At 38.2% G+C, this 25,124-nt stretch overlaps 1 long non-coding RNA gene across 1 annotated transcript in view; it reads left to right on the top strand.

Annotated features, from left to right (window-relative positions):
* Nucleotides 1–25,124, top strand: part of LOC141728922 (uncharacterized) — a 124,156-nt gene that overhangs the window by 24,432 nt on the left and 74,600 nt on the right. Inside the window, exon 2 of the long non-coding RNA XR_012580175.1 lies at nucleotides 2,773–2,963. This is a non-coding gene — a long non-coding RNA (uncharacterized LOC141728922). The remainder of the gene's footprint in view (nucleotides 1–2,772; nucleotides 2,964–25,124) is intronic.

The following is a 25,124-nucleotide window of genomic DNA, read 5'->3' as shown; positions in this document are numbered from 1 at the left end:
AAATGCCAAATGGTGTTTCTTTTCTCTCCTGTGGGTCTGAGGACATTTGTTGAAGAAGTTAAGCAGAATGACAGCTGGATTTGTCTGATGGGCAGAACTCCTGATTATTCTGTTTTTACTTTCCTCCATAAGAAGTCGCTAACAGAAATTCACTTGGCTGCAGGGTAGAGTTAATTTGTCACAGGTCTTGGGCTGATGTAACAGCAGTGGAAGGCAGTAGAATAGGGAGGGATTTTTCTATGTGGGTTTTTTTTGACTTGCAGATGTCGAACAACTTTACTTTTCTGGTAAAGAAGTTCTATCTTAATGCAGTGAAATTTTTAGTAGTTGTGCTGTCTTTGAAAAAGCATGTTCACAGCTAAATATTTGAACAAAGGGAAAATGAGATTTTTTTCCTTATGTTTCTGTATTTGCATGGTCAAATATGTCAATGCTGTTGAAAATAGTTTTGCTTATGAAACAGTGTATCAAAAGATCTGCTATTAATAAAGTAATACTCTGAGAGGAAATAGAAAACTTGGGGTTTCGGTTGTATCCCAGATAGAAAATCACATTTTATTTTTCAGGATGTAAATTATCCAGGTCTCATCCTCAAGGTGCTTTTCCCCTCAATTTGAGTAGTCTAATACTATAGTCAAAATTTTCTTGTGAATTTTTGTAGTTGGCACTGCACCTTTGGGGATCCCAGCATAAGGAGGCGGCAAAAGGACAAATGAACAGTAAATATTACTTCAGAATGGAGTAAGACAAAGCAAAATATGTAGTTTGATACTGGCTTGCATTTATTTGGAATTCCAATTCACTATACACCTCAATTAGGAAAGAAAATCTTGCTTTTCAAGAAGTATCTCAAAGAGTAAGATGTTTAGAAAGTAATTCTTGCACAAGGGTAATCTTTACAAGTTTTGGTAGCACATGAAATATTTCCCTAAGTTTGCTTTTATTTTTTGCTCCTTATAATCTGTGTTCTTGATGGTAATTCTGTGAGACAGAACCAGAAGCTGGCATGCCTTCCCACAGCTTGATATAAATCTCCTCTGATACAAAATGAGTTGAGCTGCAGAGAACTTAAATGCTAATGCTGCAGACAGCAGGCAACCTGCTGTTTAGTATCACAAAGTTTTAACTTTGGCTTACTCCCACATCTTCCTTGTTCCAGTATGAGTTAAACTGCCACCTTACCATGGCTGATGGCAAAAAGCTGTCCTTATCTGTAAACAAAGTAGTTGTATGATCAAAAGACTCACAATAATGAGCATTGCACAAAGTTTTACATACCACAGTGCAGGCTTCAGTCAGCTAATGAATAATCCCAGTCGTACTTAAAGATATAAAAAATTATCAAATAGGTTTGACTGTTGGGTATGAATATTGCATGGGTACGACATTCTGTCTTTAGAAGAAACACTATTTTTCTCAGCCTCATAACCTGTGTACTGGAAGAACGTATTTGATCTATAGTACTGGATATTTTATGACATAATTCTTTTCTACAATACATACAATTCTTTTCATTAATTACCTTTCATTTTAAAATAAGGGCCTTTCAATGATAAGGTATCACAGCTTCCTTCCTTTGTCCTCTATATGAACTTTGATGTAACAAACTGAATGAACTAAATAACAAGGAGTCTTTCATTTAGCCTTTTAGAGGCTTAAATGTTCTAAGTTTTTCTCCTTTACATCTAATCAGGAGAAGAACATTTTTATGTCTACCTTTTTGCTACAAATCTGATCCTGCTAAATACTTCAGCTTCTTAAACTTTGCAGGGTGTAGATGATTGGCTATGTTAGGAGGATTCATGAGAAGTGTTTCTTAGTTGGGGCAGGTGCAGTTCATCCACAGTGGTCTGCCTTGTGTCCCTTCCCCTGTGGAATGGGGGGATGTAATCCGGACCTGTCTCCACAGTATCTGGAAGAAAATGCTGAAATCAGGCACTGCTTCTGGTGAATGTCAGACCTTGTGATGGGGAAGATGAAGGGCTAAAGGAACATGAAGCTGTGCCTCATAGCCAGTGGGGTGTTTTGCAGCTCTTGGTTGGAAGCTGCTGTTTCTTGGTTTACTGCACAAAGCAGGTATAGACTGACACTAAAAAATATTGCCCGCGTGATTGCCCTCAGTCTGTGTTTCTTTGTTTCCATTATCACTTGAGATGCTAATTCATCTGTAAGGCTGAAGTAATTAGGTATTGTCTTCCATCCCCTCTTCCCTACAGCAAAATGTTCATCCACTATTTCTAAATCCCATTGTTTAGAGCCTATGAATTTATGTGGGGTTATGTGCTGGGCAGAGCCCATCATGTGATGATCATGTGCTTGAAGGGAAGGTGCTCAAATCTGACCCTGAGCAGGGTGAGGGAGGTCCATCTCTTGCAAGAAGGAGGTTCTTTAAATGCATTGGGAATTCTGTGGTGTGCTTCTTAGTTCATTTAGAGGAGTTACTTATAACCCTGGGCTAAACTAGTTGCAAAGCTGATTTATTTATATTTCTGTTATTCATCTGATGCGGAACTAATTTTATATTAAAATTAAATCCTTGGTTTACATTGGGAGATTGAGAAATGAACAGTTTTGAAAGTATAATGAGAATCTTCTTGTCTGTTCTTTCTTTCCTTCTTTTTTGGATATTACGTTGGTGAGATGTATTGAGTGCTAATTTTTTTCAATTATTTTGACTATTGTTCAGGTTGTATTTTTCTGAAGGTGGCCCTACATCCTGTATAGCTTTAATTTTGGCTAAGGTTTTCTGACATGTTGGTATTTGTCTCCTAGCAAAAGTCTCACCTTGGGAAAAGAAGCTTCTCTACTTGGAGCTGATTTTAATCACAGAATGTCAGAGTAAGCTGAGTTGGAGGAGACCCACAAGGATCATCTAGTCCAATTCCTGGCCCTGCACAGGACCCTCTCCAAGAGCCATGTCATGGGGCTGAGAGTAGCTGCTATTCTGAAATATTAGAGAAAGGGTAAGAGTTTCTCAGTGAAAATCTCAGTCAAGTACCCTGTTCTGTGATTGACAATTTCTTGCAAATAAGGAAAAGTGTTTGTATCCTTTCCTGTGGCATATATTAATGTGTTGCTGTAAATGTTTTAAACCAAGATGAGTTTTATGGTTGAAATTTTAAACGATTAAGTGTGCTATACATATAGACAGTGTCAGAGGGTTTTTGGCATAGTTACAGTGGATAGTTACAGTGGTTTAATAAATTGATTTGAGCAAATAGATTTGCTTGGACTTGGTGGGCCTGCTTTCAGCATGTGGGATAAGGAGGTGCAGCTTCATGTGTTGTTGTTGCAAGCACTGGAAGCAGTTTTAAGAAACTGCAGTGAGGATGTGATTAACCACAAAAAGATTTAAAGAAAAATATCTGTGCAGTTTTCTAATTGCAGATGTAAGAGTTTTGCTAATCTGTCTGCACAGATTACTAGATTGCATGACTGGAATGGAACTATTGTCTATTTTCATTTCCTCTTTGATATTATCTGCAAAATGGGAGATACAGTTAACTTTTTTCATTGTTAATATACAATATTTGTGTTCTTTCTCTGGCAATCTTCCATATTAGTTGTTAATGTGCCAGTTTAGCTATTTAAAAATAGTTTTCCTTATGTTGGAAACGATGGATACATGATGCATTTGAATATTCAAACAGTGGTATTTTCCTTCTATTTATAACCTTTCTTTGGTCATTGGATCCTTGTTCTGAATATATTTATTTATTTTTGAGATGTTTGTAAAGAACACCTCCAGAGATTGTTAACATTTGTCAGCTCTTGGAATGACAGCTCCAGTCACTACAGAAGACAAGTAATTTTCCTCTTGAAGAAAAGGGATGCTAATCTCCACCTACAGTAACATGTTTTGAGAAACATAATGCACTAAGAAAATGTACCAATTACTTGGCTGAAAATTGCTTCCCTTCTGCAAAATAGACAATCATAACATATTTGGACTTTTTTTTACTAGTTTCATAACATAACTCCCTCTTTTACAAAGTTGGGAACATGAAGTTTTAGAGCAGAATGGTATTCTCTCAGGTATGAGAGTGGCATTGTGCTGTGGCATTTCAGCTTCTGAATCATGTCCAGGCTCTGTAGCTGGAAAACAAATAGGATTTGATTTATTAGGAAAATTAAGTACATAAATGCTCCCATGTGTTTTACTTACACAGCCAGAGAGTGATTCTTACACCCTTGTCCAGGATGGGAAGTTATTTTTTAGGTGTGGTTTCTTAACTAGCTTTCAGAAGCACATTACTGATTCGCGCCTGCAAGTAATGTGGAGGCTGCAGGTGGAAATCATATGTATGTGCATGAATGAGCGTATGTCTCAATATAATTATTGGCATATATTAAGCCAAAAGACTGAGGAAAAAGGCAATTATATTAATAAAGTTGCTTAATTGCATATTGTGAAATTTTTAATTTACTGAAACGTATTGAAACTATCACTGACCTAATGAAGATTGTGCCCTTTTATGTCTATTGTTTTCTGCTTAAATCAGCAGGAGTGTATTAAAGCAAACTGCTTAATTGTTGAGAAATTAGATTATTTGGGATATAGAAGGAAAACAATAAGATGGTAATATAAAAATTGACTCTATTTAATAAGCAGTTAGACAAAACTATATTTTTAAGATGTTTTGTGCCACAGGCTTATGACATTAGCAAATGAGTCATATCAAGTCACTTTACTTGAAAAGATTTCTAATATTTCAGCTGGAAGCCATTTGCAGTTATGTTTTCTGAAAATAAAGAACTCTGTTGCTTTCATTCCCAGCCTTGAGGGACTCCAATGGGGCAGAAACGTATGCAGTAAGTGAGTGGCCTTTAAGGGCAAGGAGGAATAAGGGAGATAAAAGGCTTAATTACAGCTCATTCTGAAGGTTTGTCCTTAAACTACGACAGTGGATTTTTGAAATGTAAACAGGATAGCTGGAGCTGCATCCGGCCCCTTTCCTGCTCAGTGCTCCATCCCATCCCGCCACTGTTCTTTCCTGGTGCTCAGACCCACCCATGAAAAATGTCCCTCCTGTGCCCTGCTGCCATCACTTGCGTAGCCTTTTCTCTCCATCTCCTTGTGAGCCCTTGCTCTGTTGGCAGCACAGGTGCTAGCTGCTGCTGCCCTCTGCGAGGGAGCTGGCAAAAGGAATTGCAGAGGTGGAAGGAGATCAGAAAAGTTTGGGATGAAGTTCAAGTCCTGCATGGAGTTGCCAGAACAACAGGTTTCTGGTAGAATAGAACAGAGGCAACTAGGAAAAAAGTCATGCTAGCTTAAATGCTGGAACATCTGTTCAATGGCTTAGAAAAAGTTTAATGTTTGACTTCACTAATGGCACTAAAACTTGCTATCGTTAATGTGAGTGATGGAGTGACTCACTTCAATGTCTGATGAGTTTTGAGAGGGATGATTCCAGCTGGAGCTCTGCAATTGCTGCACTTGAAGTCATAGCACATTGCTGGAGAATTCCAGCAGGACAAAACCTATTTTGAGGTGTGTTGTTATGCACGGCTTTTGGCATCTGACTAATCCAGTTCTATTTTTTGTTACTGGCTCTGGTTATTGCCTGTATTGGTACTGTGTACTAGTGCTTAACTCCATCATAAGAACTAAAGCATCTCAAATGTTAAAGTTTTATTTAAATCCTCTTGTACTTGGCTTGTACATGGGGAAATACACAGCCTAAGTAAATACTTTGTGTAGGCAGGATTGTTGTATTAAATATAAGCCTGGCAATCCAATTAACTGCTCAACAATTTGAATTTTTTTCCAAAACCACTGGTTTTTTGGTTTGTTTTATATTTTATTTTTTTTTGCCCCGCTCTGAGCGATTTTCATCATCCCTCTCTTACTTTTAAGCTAGTTGTATCTTTGGAAAAGTAATAAAAGCTTATTTCCTTTGTAACTTGGTTTGTATACTCATGGCTGTCACATTAATCTGGTGTTAGTATTAGATTTTAATAAAAGGCTCTACATAGTAAGAAGGAAGAGCCTTGCTGATATTATAGTGTATTTCATATAATTTAATTTTTTTTCTAATATTTATGCTTTTGGTATATTGTGAGTGATATTGGACTTTGCCAAACATCTTTTATAAAAAAAGCAACCAAACAAAACCCCAAATACAGGAGTTATGTTGAAGCAATACTGAGACAGTGACAAAAGAGAAATTCTGAAAGGGTAGAAATCTGCAAAGTGCTTCTGTTTTGCCCGGCTTTGAAATTCAGGGAAAGGAAGTGGACATTAACAGTGAACTAGTGTTTCTTATTAGCAATTGCATTTTCCATTAACAGTTTCAATGGAGATTTGTGTTTTGTGGATTTAAGATAACATGGCATTTGAGAATGGATTGTGGGGGCGTGGGTGTTAGGATCCCCTTGGAAGGTTTCTATGGGGCATGTTTATATAATTGACTACTACAGGTGGGCTGGAGGCAATCCAGTGGTTTTCCCCAGCTTGATAAACAAATTAATCAGTTCAGGTTGCTTCCCACCCATGGAGCTAAGTTTTGGCTGGTCTCATGGTTGAGGTGACAGCTACATCTTATTGGGTGAGGCAATCATGGAAAGGAATGTGGCTTAGATAGTGCTACTTCAAACAAACAAGGAATTCCCATATCCTGTGCTCTTCCGGGCAAGAAAAATTTGCCTACCGGTAATTCCTAACAATTATTGCCATTGCCTTATTTGTTATCCATCATATAATCTCCCATGTTTTTTTTCTAAATTATAGTATTATAGTTTTAATGAGAAAAAGGGGGAACCCTTCCTCCCTTCTTAAAGAACTGTTAGGAGCAGTATCTTTAATATATAAACTTGATTTAATATGTATTATTGGGGAAGGGGAAAAACAAGAAGAAATTTGGTTTTCTATAGAATTTCCTGTGCCCACCAGTTCACAAATCTAAACCCTGCCACTACTGGATGCTCAAATCTAATATGGCTCCTGAAGATCTTTGTTTTAACGTTGCTGCTTATACTTGCCACCCCAAATCCCACTGAAGCCTTTTTTCAGTACAGCACCTTTGGAAATTGAGATAAAGGTGTTAGGTAAACTTAGGCCATGTGCAGAGTAATAGGCTTGTGATACCCTGAGACTGGATACTGCAATAAGTGCAGAGGCTTTTTTCCTACTCACCAGGACCTTTTCCTACTCACCAGGACCTACTCACCAGGCTGGATCTTGTTCTAGTACAGGCTTACAAAAAAAATGAGCTTGGGCATGCACCACAGATACCCAACAGGAGAGAACAATGACCTTTGCTATGAATTCTCAATGATTTAATTCATTATTAAGAAAATGAGGTGTGGATTTCTGTGTGTACACATCCATAGGTATAGTCTGTCTAGTTGGTGTGGGGTTTATGGATGTTTGTAAAGTGCACGTGTGCTTTTTCTGTTAAAAAAAGGTGTTTTGTGATATCTCTCACTGCTTACAGGCTCTTGTCACTGTCTTTATAGACATTGGTTTCTGACCTTGGGAAGTTTGCTGTAAGTGTAGTGTGTGAAGTAGGGTAGAGATAAAAAACCCCAGTAAGTCATAATTAACTACAGCCTCTCTACCTGTTTCTAAAAGTCAACAGCAGAGATCAAGTCTAGGGCTGTGTTGCTTTTATTTTCCTTTTTTTAATTTTTTTTTAAAGTACTTAGGTCATTTGAGCAGGATTTTTTGGGATTTAGCTTCTTGGAAGCGTCAAGGTTAAAAAAACCCAAAACTACAAAACAACAAGTTCTAATCTTCTTTCCTTTTATCTTTTTTGACAACAAGAATAGAAGATTCATTGTTTAGTTTTTCTAACATACTTTCATAAGAATTTAAATCCATTTGAATATATTCTGGAGAGATTTACTTTTGAATTATATTTTCAGTTTTGGAGGTCTCAATACTCTGCAAAGTGACTGATCTGATCTCTTCCGATTTCATTGCAAAATATTTCTAGTTGCTTACATTTGAGAGTGCACACTACATGTAGTGTTTTGCCTGAAAAAGAAAAGTGGAATTCTTGTATTTCAGGGAGGAAGGACGGGGTGAAAGTGTCACAGATACAGTTTGTGTGTCTCCTTTCTTGGAGACAAAAAACTGCTTTGGTTTATCAGAAGCAGATCCAGCTTGGGTCAGGAGACACTGCTGTCACAGCCAAGATTTTCATTTGCATTTTCCAGATGATGTTTTGTTTATGGGGTTCTTAATGTTAAAATTTAGTTTCATAGGTAAGAATGATGCTGATTAGGATGTTTTGAGTTAGTGGTTGTTGGGATGGGAACGTGGCTTTTATCTCCTCTGGGAACTTGCTTTGACAGTCAATGTAGTGTTGTAAAAAAAATGGCATAATGACTATGAAATAGGTATTTTTAGTAACACCAGGACGTATTGATATCTACCTCATGATTGCTGGGCTAATGTGGGGAGAGAAGAGAAGAGAAAAAACCAGCAGTCTTCTGCCCATGTTAAATTTCTAAATGCCATAGGGATATGCAAGAAATAAAGAGGAAGAACTGTCAAAGTTATACGCTATGAAAAATCTGGTAAAGTGATTCTGGGGCTTGAATATTTATGTTGCCTTATTAACAGGAGTGACATTAGTTTGTCAAGGTTGTACATGCTCTGAGGTCCAGACTGCCACTTAATTTGAGCATGGAAATCTATGGGTAATCATTATAGGTGGAAAAGGGAATTAACTGTGATCTTCTCATGTAGCTAGCATGATTACTGTCAATGAGTAGGTGTAGAAAGAAGAAGAAAGAGATTACTGTTTTATTGGCTGATCCTGATGAATGTCATCTCATTTAGAGAAATGGGTAAAATATTCCTGTTGAAGAAAACACTGAAAGAATTTTCAGTGAAGATGGTGAATTTTCAGAAAGATGGAAAAAAAAGTAAGAGAATGAAAGATGATGATCAGGAAATTGCAGAAAATTTACCTAACTTAAGATCAAGTAAAGTGCTGGAGCTTACGATCTTTGACAAAATTAAATAAAACCAACCCATACAATACATCTTGACTGAGGGCAACTCTTTTCAAACCAGTCTAATTTAATTTTATAAAAATGCCAGGCCTTTTAGAGTCAGAGAGGCTGTAGATGAGATGCAACTTGCCTTTAACACCTGGACAATTTGTGCTTTGTTTTTTTGCATGCTGCACTTTTAAGAAAAAAAAAAATGCATTTTGGATGAAACAGCTGCAAACTGAATCAACCAGTAGTTAGGAGTCTGTGCAGACTGATAGTATGAAGTATCTGCTATTGAATAGGGGACTGGAGGGTTTAGTTTGGGTCTGCTTGGCATACTTGTTTACTTGGAAGGTAGCCATGAGAAGGAAACAGCAAGAAGTTCGGAGGTCAGGATTAGGATAAACATGCTGGAGCAACAGTCTTCAAAAAGTTGGGAGAAATTTAGTAAGGACTTTTGCCGAGTGCTATCCTTTGGAACAAGTAGCTGCACAATCACAAGGTGAAGGAACACTTGCTTAGAAAATACTGAAGAATAAATAGCTTATGGTAACTGTATTGTATACAGTTACCCTAAATGTGAACCCACACTGTTCTGCTGTTTAAAATAATCTATAAATAGCGTTACAGTATGATATGTATAATACAATCTTGGCAGAGCTTCTGTGTCATGTTTGGGGAACTGAATTTAAAGAAAAGTGGGATAAACAATGGAATCAAACAAATAAGAATAGTAGAGGGAAGAAAGAACAGTTACAAGGCCTACTGAGAGCAGGAGAAAAGTTAATTTGCATCAAGAGAGATTCAGGTTAGATGTTAGGAAATTACTTTTTTGAAAGTGACTGAGGTAGGTGACCTCATCTAATGCCTGGGGAATTTTGTGGAGATCTCTGCTGCTGGAAGCCTCAGAGAAGCTGTGTGGATGTCTGTAGCAGAAGTGATTACCAGAGATTATATGACCTGTTCAAACCTTCTTAATATGTTGTCTTGCTTTATGGAAAGTTTTATTTGAAGGAAAACAAACCAACTCAAACAACCGAGAGCAAAAAAATCCATCTATGAGTGAACCAAAAATATTGTAGCGCAGTACTCTTCAGTAATATGTGGTGTGGCCTTTTAATATGAGATTGCTTCTGGGATTTCTCACTCATCTGTTTACCAATTACTATCATTATTGTGATCATTTTTTCCTAGTGGAAAGCAGAACAAAAACTACCGTACATCATGAACTTTCTTAAGGGAAATGTCAAAAGTGTCATTCATTTGGGAAATTTAAATGCAGAGTTCTTTCCTTGGACTTACCTGCAGTGTGTCATGCAGTGCTTTGCTCTAGTGTTTCAGGAAACAATGCAACGTAAAAAAAGTGCTTCAGGTGTCAGCTTTTCCATTATCTCAATTGTTAACTGTGTATTCTGTTTATAGGGACTTGCTGTTACGCAGCACTGTCCAAATATTTATTATTCAGGAAGCTGCATTTCAGCTCATTTACATGACAGGAAACATTTTAAAAAATCTTTTATGTTGATTTACTGTCAAGGCAGCAAAGCATATCACTAGTAATTTTATTGCTGTTATCCAGCTAAATATTACAGGTTTTATTTATTTATTTAAAATAGCTGCATAATGTAGGGATGTGGACCACTATGTCTCAAAAACCTTTTTGAGTAATTTTTATATTAGCATTCTTTCTTGGTTTTCTATTTTCAAATGAATGTGCATTAGGTGATAAGTTACAGATTCAAAATTTTAGATGGCACACAGAGTGACATAAATGTTTTCTGAAAAATGCATCATTTTAACTAATCTGTTGCCTGCCTACCTAAGGAAATGAGGCGTATGCCATTACTCCATCTCTGTCTGTGCTCTAATAGCTAATGCATCTTTTTGCCAATTTAAAGCAGCATCTTAAAAATGTTGAGGTTTTAGAGGTTGCATGAAAATTGGTGTTGACATGGAGTAGAAATCCATGTTTATACCCTCATTGTGAAGAAGGAAGGGAGACTTCTGCTCATATGACCTTTGTTTTCTGTATGTGTTGTTAGAAGTGGCTTGATGCATCTCTGGGGGGAAAAGGGAGCAAGAGTCCTGTGTGGAGGAGTCCAGGATTAAACTTGAGTATGTGGTGCTGTGTGCCGGAGTGTTTTGGGCAAGAATTGAGCAGATCAACTGACTTAGTCTTGAAACAAGAAACCTATATGGGCTGGGTGTGGCTCTGGGCAGATATGGGCTGTTACAATGACAGATGTCAGGTATATGAAGGAAAACTGGGGTTTGTGAGAGACATGGGAGACACCAGGCTAATTAGTTTAGGTGCTCAAAGGACAGTTAGTTAAAGTCCTTTGCTTGTTCTTCTGCTCCTGAAACTGTTTTTCCTATTGACTGAAATCCAGTCACAGATGATCAGACATGGACTGCAATTAATCCAAAAAGACTGTTTATTATATTCTGATTATTCTTTGGTTGAACTGAAGAAACTTCTATAAGACAGTACAGAAAATTTTGTGCTCTTCATTCCATTTCCCTTCTGAAATTATTCCAGGCCACTGTAGCCCTTTTGTGATTGCATTTACCATTTTTTTTACCCTTTCATTTAAGAAATGTTAGTCATCAGTTGCTCTTCCGTAGCAAGCATTAGAGAACACCTGGAGGGGGCAGGAGGGCAGGGGAAAGGTGAAGGCAAATGTTTGCAATCACTTCACTCATAGAAAAGTTCGGCCTTAGAAATCCACAGACAAAATTAAAACAAGAAATGAGGCATAACACATCACTATCTGTGTCCAACACATGGTATTAGGCAGATTGCTTATCTGATCTCATTGGCCAGCTGTCATGGGATGAGTAGAGGCCCTGCTTTAGCCTCAGGACTTGATCACACTTTAAAATGAAGGAATCACTCTGCAAGTTCTAAGGATGTCAAACCAGATCTATTTATAAAAGTGAATATTAAACAGTAAAGAGATAAGAGATGAAAGATCTTAATCAGAATTACTTACTACACAGCACAGAAATAAAGAACTCCAGGTAGATCACAAAATTACATAAAACACTGCAATATATGGAAGTTCCTATATTAAAACTAGCAAAACAAGTAGTATTGATTAGGAGTTGAATGTAACTTACCACCAGAGTGATGATAATGTACAGAGTTCTTCATTTAACTTCTTGGGAGTAACAGACAAGCAGGCATCCCTACTCAAGGGAGAAACTGCACAAATTTCCAGGAAAATGTTTGGAAGATTACTGCTTTGTGAATGTTTGGTGCAGCATTTATAGTTTGTCAAGTCTGATGTTACCCCATTCATTATAACTGTGCCCAGCCTGTGAGCCAGTTGCTTGCCCACAGCATGATGTGGTTATCCAGCTGTGAGCTTGGCATCTTGTCCAGAAGGATACTGCGAGAGACAGTACCAAAGCTTTGCTGAAGTCCAAAGAAATTACATTTTCTGACTTTCCTGGATCAGCTAGGTGGGTTACCTTGTCATAAAAGGAAATCAGGTTCGATAGGCAAGGCTTTCCCTTCATGAAGCCATTCTGGCAACGACTGATATCTGGAGATGTTAATTGCTATAGCCAGGATTATGGATTCATACATGGTCTGCAACCCAGCTGAATCTTAACTGTTTGCTGAAGCTGGATGCAGAAGTGTTTTGGGCCAGGATTAAGCAAAAAAATATAGACTGGCTTAACTGAAAAAATCTGATAGTATCAAAGTTTATATTCTTTTTTGTTCTAATTAGAAGAGTAGTCTTTTTTCCCCTTTAAGAATAAAAGGCAAGGAGTAAGACAGAATGTTATTGTTGAAAATTCCTGAATTGTGTAACGCTTCTAGAAAGTGTTGTACCTTCTAAATAATACCAGAAAATCATAAAGTCTTTTGTTTGAGAAAGGTTTGAAATTCTAGAGGGCTAGAGATGTGATCTTCATTCTGCAGGAATATCTCCATTCTATCTTCCACTTACAGTGAATTACTTCCCATATGCTCTGACTCACTTTCAGGTGTTCTCAAGGTGAATTGTGTTACAGTTGCTCTTCATAGTGCAATCTCTAATAAAAGCATGTCTCCTGCAAAATGCATAATTCATACTTATGATCTAATGATTTACATAAAATGAAGTCAAGGACCTAAGCCATTTATCTTGAAGATATCTGCTCTCTAAACAAATACAGGACCACGAATAAGATGATTGGCTACCCAGGTGGTGGCCATCCATGAATCCTTGAGTCCTTGAAACCCTTGACTCTTGAATGACGTAAACCTACATTGTTTCTTTTTCACAACACTGGTCTATATGTTGGTAACACTAAAAAATGTCACTTGCACTGGCATAATAACAAATAATATAGTTGAACAGTAGTTTGCAAATTGGAGTTAATTCACAGTATGACTTTGAATTGTTCAGAAATCTCATAGGTATGATAGCACTCTTTCTGTTCAACTTTTCAAGTCACTGCTTTGAAACTTCACAACAACACTGAAATCAGTGAGACAGCTGAAGTCTCATCGTATAGTATGCCACAGATCATGCTGGTATTGCCATGAGGTTAATTAAATTGTATAACTGTAGAAGCCAAACACTAGATAAACATCATTGTTTCTATGCTGGAATGATATGACCTCTGTTACTCTTCTCATCAAAATATCCATGAAATCTATTTCCTGTGGCCATCATTCAGAATTGCTGAGACCAGGACTCCTCAAAGAATATGATAAGGCAATAATCCAGTCATATTGTAATTCTGATTCATTGAACCCTGCCAGCCTGAAGAGACAGTATGATATAATGAGGATTTTTATTGTGTCTCGTGTGTTCCAGTGTTAGTCACTAAGCCTCAGTCACATAGTTTCTCTTGTTCTTCTTCTATGTTTTCTTCACTTCTAGGAGAAATTGTTTCTACAAAGTGCTTGAACTAGGTCTCTGCTCTGAATTTGTTCCTGGAGAAGCTTTTACTTTCTCTGTTGAGTATTGAGGAGCCACAGGATACCACCTGCCTATGTATGCATGGTAGCTTCAGTGCTGGGAATACCACCTCTCTTTGTAAACTTGAAAAATCTTACTTTTTCAAGGTCTTTTTTTTTGTGTTTGTGTGTGCACCTGGGCTATTTTTGTAAATATGTTTATATTTTGAAGTAGTATCTGTGCAGTATCAGTCCAGTCCTACTATAGTGTCAAAGGGATATTAGGAGTAGAATTACTGTTAATTATTTCCTGTGATATTGTACCAAGGAATGAATACTGGTTAACAAATGTAACTGAATGAGGTTTGTTGCAGATAGGTTATTGCAGGCAGGAATTATCACAAAAAACATTTGTAAAAGAGAGGGTCTGGGCATGTTGGCCAAATTACTGCTTATATTCAGTTGCTCCAACATATCTGTAATAAAGGCTGTGATGTTTTGAAATATCATTCAAAACCTGTTAAGTAAGACCATGAATGATCCTTAATGAACTATTTTTAGTGCTTTAACTATCTGATAACCCAAAGGGGGGGAAGAACCTTTCAGAAACTTGTTTATCTCTGATTAAACAACAGAACAGCTGTTACATGGAAGGGAAACTTGAATTCAGCAGCTAAATAAATCATTGGAAAGAGCATTCTTGGCTTTATTGATATCCTGTACTCAGGGAATTTATTATGTGAGCAGTAACAATTTCCTATATGGGCCCTGAGGAACCACAATTGTTGAGGAAGCCTCAGGTTTTTTTTCCAGCTGTATAAAAATCAGCAGGTGAAAGTATTTTGGATAGCAGCAAGAAGTCTAAAATAGAATTATATAGATCCCATAGGGAATTAGTCCCATGCTAGTTGTGTAAAGCTGCAGAGTAAATCTGCTCTGTCAGTAGTGAGATATAGCTGAATCCAAAATAATAGATCATGCAGCAAATTGATACCATAGTCATGAGCACAACCCTGTCTTGCAGCATCCAGCCTGGAGCAAAACTTGAATAGATCATGCTGCCTTGCTTTGAGTAAATTCATGGCAAGCCTGAAGGCTATTCACATGAAGATCTAAATGTACTTCAGCATTGTCTGCTTTTACTGCATTTCAAGCTATTGGCCTGACCTTTAATCCTCAGTTGGTCTGTCATTCAGCATTTGAAATACCTGAGTACTTGGCTGAGATTCATCTGGGGTGCTAACTTTGATCCTAGATCAAAGATGCAAGCACAAAACTGTTTTCATCAAAATGCTGTGGTGTATTTCAGAGATGTGCAGGTAGAGTTTTCCAACTTGCCTGATTTTTTCAGATTGTAGAAGAGAAGTATTGAAAGTTAATTCTCCTTCTCCAGAATGCTGATTGTCAGTTCAAATACAACTTTCTTTTAACATATCCTAGGGGGTGGAGCTGGAAAAAGGCTCTTACTTAATGTCTAATTAGTCTTTTTTTTTTTTTTAAAGCTCTGCCTTTTGCTGCAGTGGGAAACTCCCAAAGTTTCTAAATTCTGAAGCTTGCAAGCAGAAGTTGAACAAGTTTCTGGGACCCTGACTTGAGGGAATAAGTTCCCATGAAGTTTGGTCCTTTTCAATTTTTTTTTGCTCTGCTTCCCGAATTAACTTAACAGTACAAATTTTTAGGTGGTTGTATGTGGGGTGGGGTTGTCTTTTGTTGTGTTTGTTTGTGCTGTAAATTGGATTTTGGTCTATTTTGGTTTGTTTTTTCTTTTTTTTTTTTTTTTCTTTTCTGCAGTATCTTGCTTCTTCTGAAAACGAATAGTATACAATACTTGGCCTACAATACTTGGGTTTATGAGAGAAGCTTTAATGCCAATATTCGTCATTGGAAAAAAGACTCATGAACTCTAAGAAATAATGTGTCCTGTCTGGAATGCTATGTATCACAGGTTAGTGTCAGCCTCTGTCGAATATGTGAAAGTTAAAAAGTTGTCAAATCAATGGCTCCTGGCACTGTGGTACTGAGTTGGTGTTGCCAGCACAAAGGAGGGTCAGTATTGTACCTTAGGAGCTAGAAGGCTGTTACTCCTATAAAATTAGCTGGTTTTAGCCATGGAAATGGTAGAACGTGACTGTGGCTTTGCTTTGGTATTTGTAGATTTCAATGCTCTCTGTTGGGGTAGAATTTAATGGAAAGACTGCTTACAGTTAAAATAAAGTAATGGTCTTCACTGGAAGCCAGAAAGTAAGACTTGAGAATGAGCATTCCATACTTGCCTTATTTTTTATGTTCCCTTTCCAGGTATGACCGCTTTTCTGCTGGTTTAGATGGTGTCTTGATCTGAGGAAACAAAAAAAAAAAAAAAGATGATTGGATGATTTTTGAGAGATTAATCATTTATGCTGGGCCTGCTGTCTTCACAGAGCCTGATCTGGAATGTTGGATCTCTAAGGTGTAGGACCCTGATAAATTACAGGGGCATCATTGCTGCTGCTTTTCCTGGCCGGGCTCTAACCTGCTTTGAGGCTGAGCTTCCAGCCCTTTTCATCTTGGGCTCTTGGAGCTGAGTGTTGATCTCTAACACAGCTCTGTACTACCACTGGGACCTTGTTGGCCTGACTTTAGGATATCACCATTTTCAAGCTACAGTGTGACTGCAGTCCAGGAGCTTGTTGTTAGCACTGAAGTCACTTTGCATGTGGGTAAATTGGTGGAATACTTTTGACTGGGCAGTGTGTGCTTCCAGAAAGAGTCTGGGTGAGTCCATTATGTGTATGTTATCTAGTTCAGAAGCAGTCATTAAACATGGAGTGGGTCATATCACCCTTTCTTTCCCATTGTGTCATAGTAGCAATTTGCTCAAATGGAATTAATTTTGTTGTTCTGCTTGCTATGGATGAAGCTCTGAGTCAGGGAGAAGTTTTCTCTCAGCCTCAGTTAGGGTGACCTTTATTGCTGTCCAGTGTCTGTGCTCAGGTTGCAGGAGCTGTGCATCCAGAAGCTGCCTTGGGATGTACTTGCTATCTGTGCCTCTCGGAATTCACAATTGCTTCACCTCAGGTGTTCAGGGATGACCACAGTGTCTCCTCAGCAACTTCTCCCATTGGAGGTTGGATAGCGCAGAAATTACGTGAAGAAATTGAATTCAAAAGAGGAACAAGACAGATGTCTCTCCTTTGATACTGTTTCATCAAAGAAGCAGTAAAAGTCAGTGGACTTTACCTCAGGAAATTGGTTCAAAATGCTCATCTTCAAGTGTAATATGTAATACTCAGGCTGTAGGAAAGAACCACTGTCTCCATTGGCTTCTTCATATAAGTTTTCTTCTGAAGTAGAGGGTCCCTTATGACACTGAAGTAGTTATTGCTGGATTCAGTTTGTTTTTTTTTTTTTTTTTTTTTCCTGACTTTCAGCGTGTGCTTTCTTTTTCTTGTGGGGGTAGAGCATCTATAATTCAGAGGATATTTATTTGAATCTTGTTGTGTTTGTCAGTTATTGTGAAAAACAGAAATGTACAACCGTGAGCACGAGGGAAGAATTTTTAATTACCAGTTTAAGTCCTGTGCACCGCTCTGGATAATCCTCTCCTTACTGAATGTGAGGAAGAGGAATAAGAAAAGTGTGATTTTAGTGGTATTGATAGAACTCTTTTGGAATTTAGATGAAGAACAATTGAAACTTACTCTGGTTTAGGCCTATATTTATTCTGCTTTGTCTTCTGTAACTAAAGGGCTCTGTAAGGTTTCCCTCTGCTCTTCTCTAGAGGTTACTCAAAAATATATTTGCATGATTAAGACTTTCAAATTTCTGCATCCTACTGGTCACAAAATGTAAACAGGAGTTGGGATTCAAGGGTTTTGGTTGCTACCCAAAACCACTCTAAAATTTGTCAGTGGATCTTCATGTGCTTCTGCATCTCAACTTTTTATTTACAGCATGACACATTTGAGTATCACTTTGAAGTTATGGTAGCAGATGAATCCTTTTCCACTGGGTAGCTTTTGGAGTAGACCATGGCATGCAAAGATCAGGTATAACCAGGAGCTAACACATTTTAATAGCTGGTACCTTTTCCCCTGCTATTTGAATATCGCTCCCTCAAAATATTGATTATTCTTTCTCTGTAAACAAGGGTGTAGATAGAACTTTATAATGCTCTTCTTTTTGTATGTAAAAACATAAATAAAAATGTGCATTCAAACAAAATGTACTTGAATTTTAATTAAATTCAAAGGTTTCTGTTTTTCCCTAATAGTACTTCTTGTTAATGAGATAGATGAGTCTCCTTAGAGTCACAAATCTGTTTAGGAGCAGTGGGAAGTTTCAGACATAAAAGTAGCTCATTCTCAGTACTCAGCAGGTTACTGTACTTGTTTTTAACAACAGCTTTTCTAGAAAATTCTTCACAGAGATATGAAGAAGTAGAAAAAAGAGCATTGTTGGAATATACGGTAAAAGGGTAGTATACATCTTTATCTCATAATCAAACCATCTATATTTGTCTTCCTGTAATTTCAGTAGTTCATCACAAGAGCAGTCATGGATCTTGTACACTTTTGGAGTTCTGTGGTTTTTGCTGATCTGTTCTTCAAAAATATAAGCATAAATTAATGTCCTTCTAATGTGAGGATCATCCTCAGAGAAGAATGCTTCATGTGTGATCTTAAGTTTGAATATCTGTCTAAAAACCTTTGATTAAGTTGCATGAATAGTTTTTAGATTTGTCCCTTCAGGAAATTTCCAGCTTCAAGCAGCATTGCACCAACGTGGGTTAGATTCACATTGTCCAAAGTATTCTTTCTGACTTTAGGAAAGAAGGAAAGTGAGCATCCAGGCTGGAGGGTAGTGGGGTTGTTGCTCTCTTACACATGCTTGTGTTTTTGTTTACCTATGGAGAAGAGTTTGAGCCTCAATTAGGGTATCACCACTTTAAATGAAACTTCATTTTTAAAGAGTGTTCATTGCAGGAAATGAAGACTGAAACATAAATAGAAGTAGAGCAATGAAGGCCAGAGAAGTACTTGAATGGAAGAATTATAAGAAAACCTTTGATACTTTCCCTGGTGGCCCGTCTACCTGTAGAGAAACACACAGTGCATAGGAAGCAACAAGAAATACAAAGTCTGGGTAGCACCTGGGTACTTTTTGAGGAGCACAGAAATGTGGCATGGGATGGCTCACACCATGCAGACTCTTTTGGAAGTACCAGCTGCTAAGATGTAAGAAAGGCTTGTGCTCCGATGGTGGCTTGAATTTACAGATGCAGGTTTGCTTTGGAAGGAGTAATAAGCTGATCAAGATTGAAGGAGAGTCCAACATAAATGCCTCTCAGTGAGCATCTGCTGCTGACTGAGTGGGAGAAGAAAGGAATTATTTGAAATCTTCTTTAGAGGATGAGAGGAAGCTTGATTGAAACCATTGTTTCTTGTGAGCAACTTTGACCTGTCAACATCTGCCGGAGGGTGTAATATGATGTGGCACATGACATCAAGGAGATTTTTGGGATGTGTTGAGGATCTGTTTTAATGCAAGTGCTGCCCCGTCAGGCACACAATGTGATCTGCTGCTCATGAGTAAAGAGCACCTGGTGAAGCATGGTAAGGTCAGTGGTAGCTCCAGCTGCACACCTGTGAGGTGGTGAGGAAGATAAATATCAAGATTAGAACCCTGGAGTTCAGAGCTCAGTAGCACCTTGGTGGCTAAACTGATGAGAGGCTGGTTAGCAGGCTAAGGTAGCTGGAAAAGAAACTTGACTGCTGGACCTAAAGGCTCAGGGTCAGTGTGAAGTCCAGCTGATCACCAGTTGCTCAAAGGTCCATAGGGCTCAGCACTGGAGCCAAGACTTCTTAGTTCCTCCATAACAACGTGATCATGGTTCTATTGCATGCAATCTCAGTAAGTTTGCTCAGTGATGCTCTTTTGGAGGGAAGTGGTTGATTTGCTGGAGCTCAGGGCTTCTCTTCAGAGTGCTCTCAAAAGGCTGAAGAAATGGGCTTGGAGGAACCTTGCCTTCAGCAGAGGCAAATGCAAATTTCTGCAGTTAGGATGGAACAACTGCATGCGACACTACACTGTGGGGGCTGTCTGGCTAGAAAGCAGCTTTGTAGAACACCAAACTAGAAAAGCAGCAAAAGACCTGAGGGCTGGGTTGGTTAAGTGTAGACAGTTGAAGACTAATATCTCTAATTGTTGCCTCCAATTGTCTGAAAGGAGCATATTGAGAATTTGTGTTCAAGAATAGATGTTCCAGCACCTTGTCAAGCTGAATCTTAGATGTGCCCAATACTGAGGAATCCACCACTTCCCTGGGAAAGTTATTCCAATGGCTGATTGTTTGCATTGTGAAAAACTTTATTCCTGTGGAAATCTCCCCAGGAGTAACTTGTTCCTGTCACTCCTTGTCTTTTACACATGACTCCTTATAAAAAGGGGGTCTGCCTCTTCTTTGTAGCCACCCTTTAAATACTGGAACATGGTGATAACACCTCTCCTAAGACTTCTTTTCTCAAGGTGAACAAACACTGTTGTTTCAGCCTTTCCCTTCATGGCAGGCTTCCCAGATATCTTCAGCCTGCCTGTGTCTCTCATAGTGGGGACCAAAACTGAGCACAGTATTCCAGGTGTGGCCTGACAAGTGCTGAAGTGCTCTACACAGTGCTCTACACTTTCTTTCTTAATACTTTGTCAACACCTATAAATTTAACATATCCAAAGAAAGCCAAAACCAAGTAGTGACAGCAAAGGCATGGATAAAATTTAGGACCGACAATCTTGCAGATACACAATTCCTTTTAAAAAATGAAATGCTAAAGAAATTGAGAATATCACATTTGTTAATCAGCATTGTCTTGTCCCTCTCCATATTTATTATGAAATACATTTTTATAACCATGAAATAAATGAGTAAATGAATAAATAAAAAACCCCTTGGGTTTAGATTACTTATCAAAGCAATTTAGCCAGCAGATCCATACCAGATGTCAGAAGATTTTTTTTTCAAACTATGAAAGAAGCGTCTCGAAATTTATTTTTACTTTTCAGATACTTTGGGTGAATATTTCTGCTTTTACTGCTATTTTTTTTTTTTTTGCCAGAAATCTGATTCAATATTATAAAAATAGTGAAAAGAATACCAAGAATTTCCATTTCTCTTGTGCCAATATATTATCATGTACTGGAAATGGGCACTGCCAGGGCTAATGTTGAATCCGAGTTACAGGACAGTGCTGTCAGCCATTATTCCTCATTCCTGCATTGCTTAAAGACTTACAATTTTCTGATGTTGGATAACAGGCATATGAAAGGTAAGACGATACCCTCTCCTAGCAGAAATTCTATTTCAGAACAAGGATTCTCAGGTAGTGTCTGCACTTTTGAAGATATTTGAGATGTTGCATTGTATGTCTGTATATCCAAAGATGTTCATCTCCTTCCTTCATCTGCTATTTGGGCAGGTTTGAAAACAGAAAAAGGTAGAGGCTTTACTCTCACTGTTGTCTATGCTGAAATACACTCAACATTCTGTACTTCTCAGTAAATTTGTTTCTGTAAATCCCATTAGTTGATAGACTTGAGACAATAACACAGCTGCAGTTATTTTTCCTGGGGATGTAGTGATTCCTGCTCTATCTCAGAGCACTTCAGGCGCATGGCGTGCTCTGAGGGCAAAATCTACAGGTCTTGTGCCAAAGTGTGCAAGTCAGCAAGTGTGCTTTGTGTGTTTTAGCTCTAGTGATCACAGATGGCTGTCTGTAAATGGGGGGAACCTGCTGCCTGTGAGGGGCTGACTGCACTGCCAATGCTACTGAGAGCTTCAAGGTCTTCGTGCCTGCCTGTGAATGAAGATAACAGGTTCAGTGCAGGGTGAGAATGGACGATAACAGTGCAAAGCCAGTGGCATTTACATGATGTTGAGTTTATCTCCTTTTTACGTGAACTAACCAGGTGAATTTAGGGAGTTTTTTTCCCCCTACCATCATTTGGTGTGCTTGGACATTGCTCTGTCTCATTAACTGTTGTCTTTGACGGCCCTGAAGAGATTGATGTGATACCTTTTTGAAAGGTTGTGCCGGAGGTTTTTCCAGCCTGCTTTGTACTTTCCTCAAAGTGCTGTGGGGGTCTTGGCTGCCAGGTTTCTGGCAGAAGGGCAGATAAAGCCACTCTTGAGGGGTAATGGACAAAAAGAGGGAACAGTCACAGAAGAGATTTTTAAAGATAGTTATTAAATGCTAATAGTTCCATCTGAGCCCTTGTAGAGAGTTGTACCATGGATTATTTGATATAGAAGTCCTCTGTGTTGCAAAAAATTGGAAAGATGTTTTTTTTTTAAAATTAAAAATACTAGGATTTTTCAGTCATTACTAAATGCTCAAACTTTTAATAGATCTTTATTTCACTGTTGAGTCAGAAATTACATGGACTTAGATCAGAAGGCTAAGTGCTAAAAGCCAGCCTGTTTATTGAATCCTCTCCTTTTACACCTTGGTTCGCTACAGGTGGACCTGATTGGTCATTGAATCAACACATTTCGCATGATTGGCTACTTAAGAAGACACCCCTTTGGTGTAAATAACTCAGGAGAAAAGCAACTTGTTATAAACACAACCTGCAGATTGTTACCATTTGATAACCATTCATTCTCTCCAGCTCCCTAAAGCTTCCCAGACTGATTCATGGGAAAGCTTATCTAGCTTTCTCTCTCTCTGACCAGACTGTTATAGCCACATCTTTACAACTCACAGTAGGTCCTCGTGGTAAATATTTGAAATGCCATGGAAGGGAAATTAATAGCACTTTGACAAAATTTGAATATACAGTTGATGTGGTAAATATGGTTAAAGAGTGGTGTCTCTCAAATTTAGTCTTTTTTTGCATTTTACTATTTAGATTTAAGAAGAGATTAATTCCAAACATAGTTTCACTCAAATGTCCTATCTACTTTTGAACTTGCAAAAAAATTCTCTTTCCAAATTGGTTGCTGAAGACCAGTTATGACCTTGATGCATTCACAAAGATCCAGACTCCTGTCTTAGCGATGTAGAGCACCAAGGCGTTGTTTTCTAGGGAGCACATCTTCACTGTGCCTTAGGTGACAGAACCAGTCATGGAGTCACTAATGACAGAAAATATTTTTAAGGTGTTGTCCTATGTACCTCACTTGGCTTAATAATAAACAATCTTGCTTCTAAAATGTGTTTTAGAAGACAAGAGTGAAAGAATTTTCATTTCATTTTGGGTTTTTTTCACCTTTTCTCCCTGGATCTGTATGAGCTGGGACCTGTATCTGCAGTGGGGAATTACTTAAGTGCTCACTTGAAAGTACTTGTGGATGTGCTTCCTACCTTGACTTCCTTTTGGCCCACAGCTGGAATATCTAATGATAGACAAGAAAAATTTTGTTTGTAAGCTGGAGATATCAGACTGGTATAAACTTTAATTGGGGATTAGTGTTTCTTTGTTGGAATACAGACATGCTAATTATATTCATGCAGCGCTGAAAATGCACGTACAATACTGTAACCAAACAGAAATACCCCACTAAGATGGCCTCCCCAAGTCTGTTAGGTTGTTGTTTTAAGTCAGTTTCTCTTAACTTATTAATAATTCTAGCTATGTTGCTAATTGTATTTCATCAAAAGGTTTGTGTTTTGAGAGCAGATTTGTGGTAAAACTGTGCTGAGAACTTCTCTGCTTATAGGGAACACTTTTCCTGCTGAGTTTCATTTGCATTTCTGTTTATCTCTTCTGGTTCTTGACATACACTTTTAAGAAGATAGAAATCAGCATTTCTGCTTCCAAAAAGACTCAGTGAATGCTTTTGTCATTCTGCATGGTTCTGAGCAGCCACCTGCATTAATATTGAGGGTGCACTGACTCGTGCATGAATTCAAGTTGATTAGTCAAGTAGACAGTGCAGTTCTTGGTTTTATTCAGAAAATGGACTTTCTTATGAAGGGCAAGGAATTTATTTTGAAGCGGCAGCCAAGATATGGATAATATTTTATATGTTTGTGCATTTGCACACCATCATTTATAGGCTGGATGCAGCCCTCCCAGCTCCAAAATTGCAATATCTTCTTGTGTTAGACATGAAGCCTTGCAATCCAAATATCCTCTTCTGAAAAAGTTTGCAGAGAATTATATTGAGTAATGAAATTTAGGTTTTGTGATACTGTGCAAAGCTGATCTTGAAAACATAAATTAGCTATACATTAAGTTTTCAACAGTTTTTTAACAAGAGCTTTTTCAGTTGAATGGTTTGTTAAATTTTGCAGCACTTCTGAAATAAAAGCATCCACTGCATTTTCTCAATTGATGATAGAAATTGGGTAAAACTTAATGTTATGTTCAAAAGAAAAATCTAGAAGCAAAAGCTCACCCCAAGCAGTGATTTGATGGAAACCAAACATTTTGAAAACAATTTAGTGTTACGAGAAGAGAAATTATGCTCAACACAGTTCCTTTTGCTATGTTGACTGGCATCTGATCTGTGGGGAGCAATTTGCCTGTCCTGCCAAGGAGAGAAAAAGTATGGTAATGCACTGGCAGCTGTTAACAGCAGCTACCAGAGGGATATGGAGAGAACACACAGCTTTTGTACAAGCAGAATTATGTAAAGGCTCCATTCCCCTTAGTTAAAGATCTTACCCTTTTCTGTCTCATAGTGCTAAGAATCAGAAGGCAGAGGTAGGGATATTCTGCTGTTGTTTTGTTGCTATCTCCTGTTTCTGAGTCTATGTGGTTGTTGCAAGCACAGCTGAAGAGCAAGCTAGCTGACATTTAAGTAGAGCAGATATTCACCGCTCGTTTTTTTTCTGAGTTGCTGCTAAATGGAAGTGTTGCTTGACTTCATTGTTCGAGGGAAAGCATTTAAAATATGAGTTCATTTAATTCATGTCTTTGGCCGCACGTTTTTGAACTTGAAATTGAATTGATGTCTTTTGGTAACTTTTATCTCTCTGACTTGTATTTGAGCACTTTCTGTCCACAATGATGAGAAGGTGATTAGGCCATTGCCATGCAGACCCCATCTCTGTGCGTTCAGCAGAGCTCAAATTTGATTCTGCTGCTGGCATTATTGTGTCATTTTTTCTTTTGCTTTCCTCTCTTCCTCATCATTCCTCTGTGGCCTGCCATGGCTCAGGTGCTACTGGTTGCTGTTAGAGTCCAGGATTTATGAGCCATCTTTCATAGTGGATCTCGCATTCCTGGCAAGAACTAGATGGATGAAGCATCCTGGATCATCACTCAGTGCTGGTCTGGTCACGAAGAACATGTGGTTGCA

Source organism: Zonotrichia albicollis, chromosome 4 (genome assembly GCF_047830755.1).
Source record: "Zonotrichia albicollis isolate bZonAlb1 chromosome 4, bZonAlb1.hap1, whole genome shotgun sequence".
NCBI classification, from domain to species: Eukaryota; Metazoa; Chordata; class Aves; order Passeriformes; family Passerellidae; genus Zonotrichia; species Zonotrichia albicollis.
This window is presented reverse-complemented; position numbering and strand designations above follow the sequence as displayed.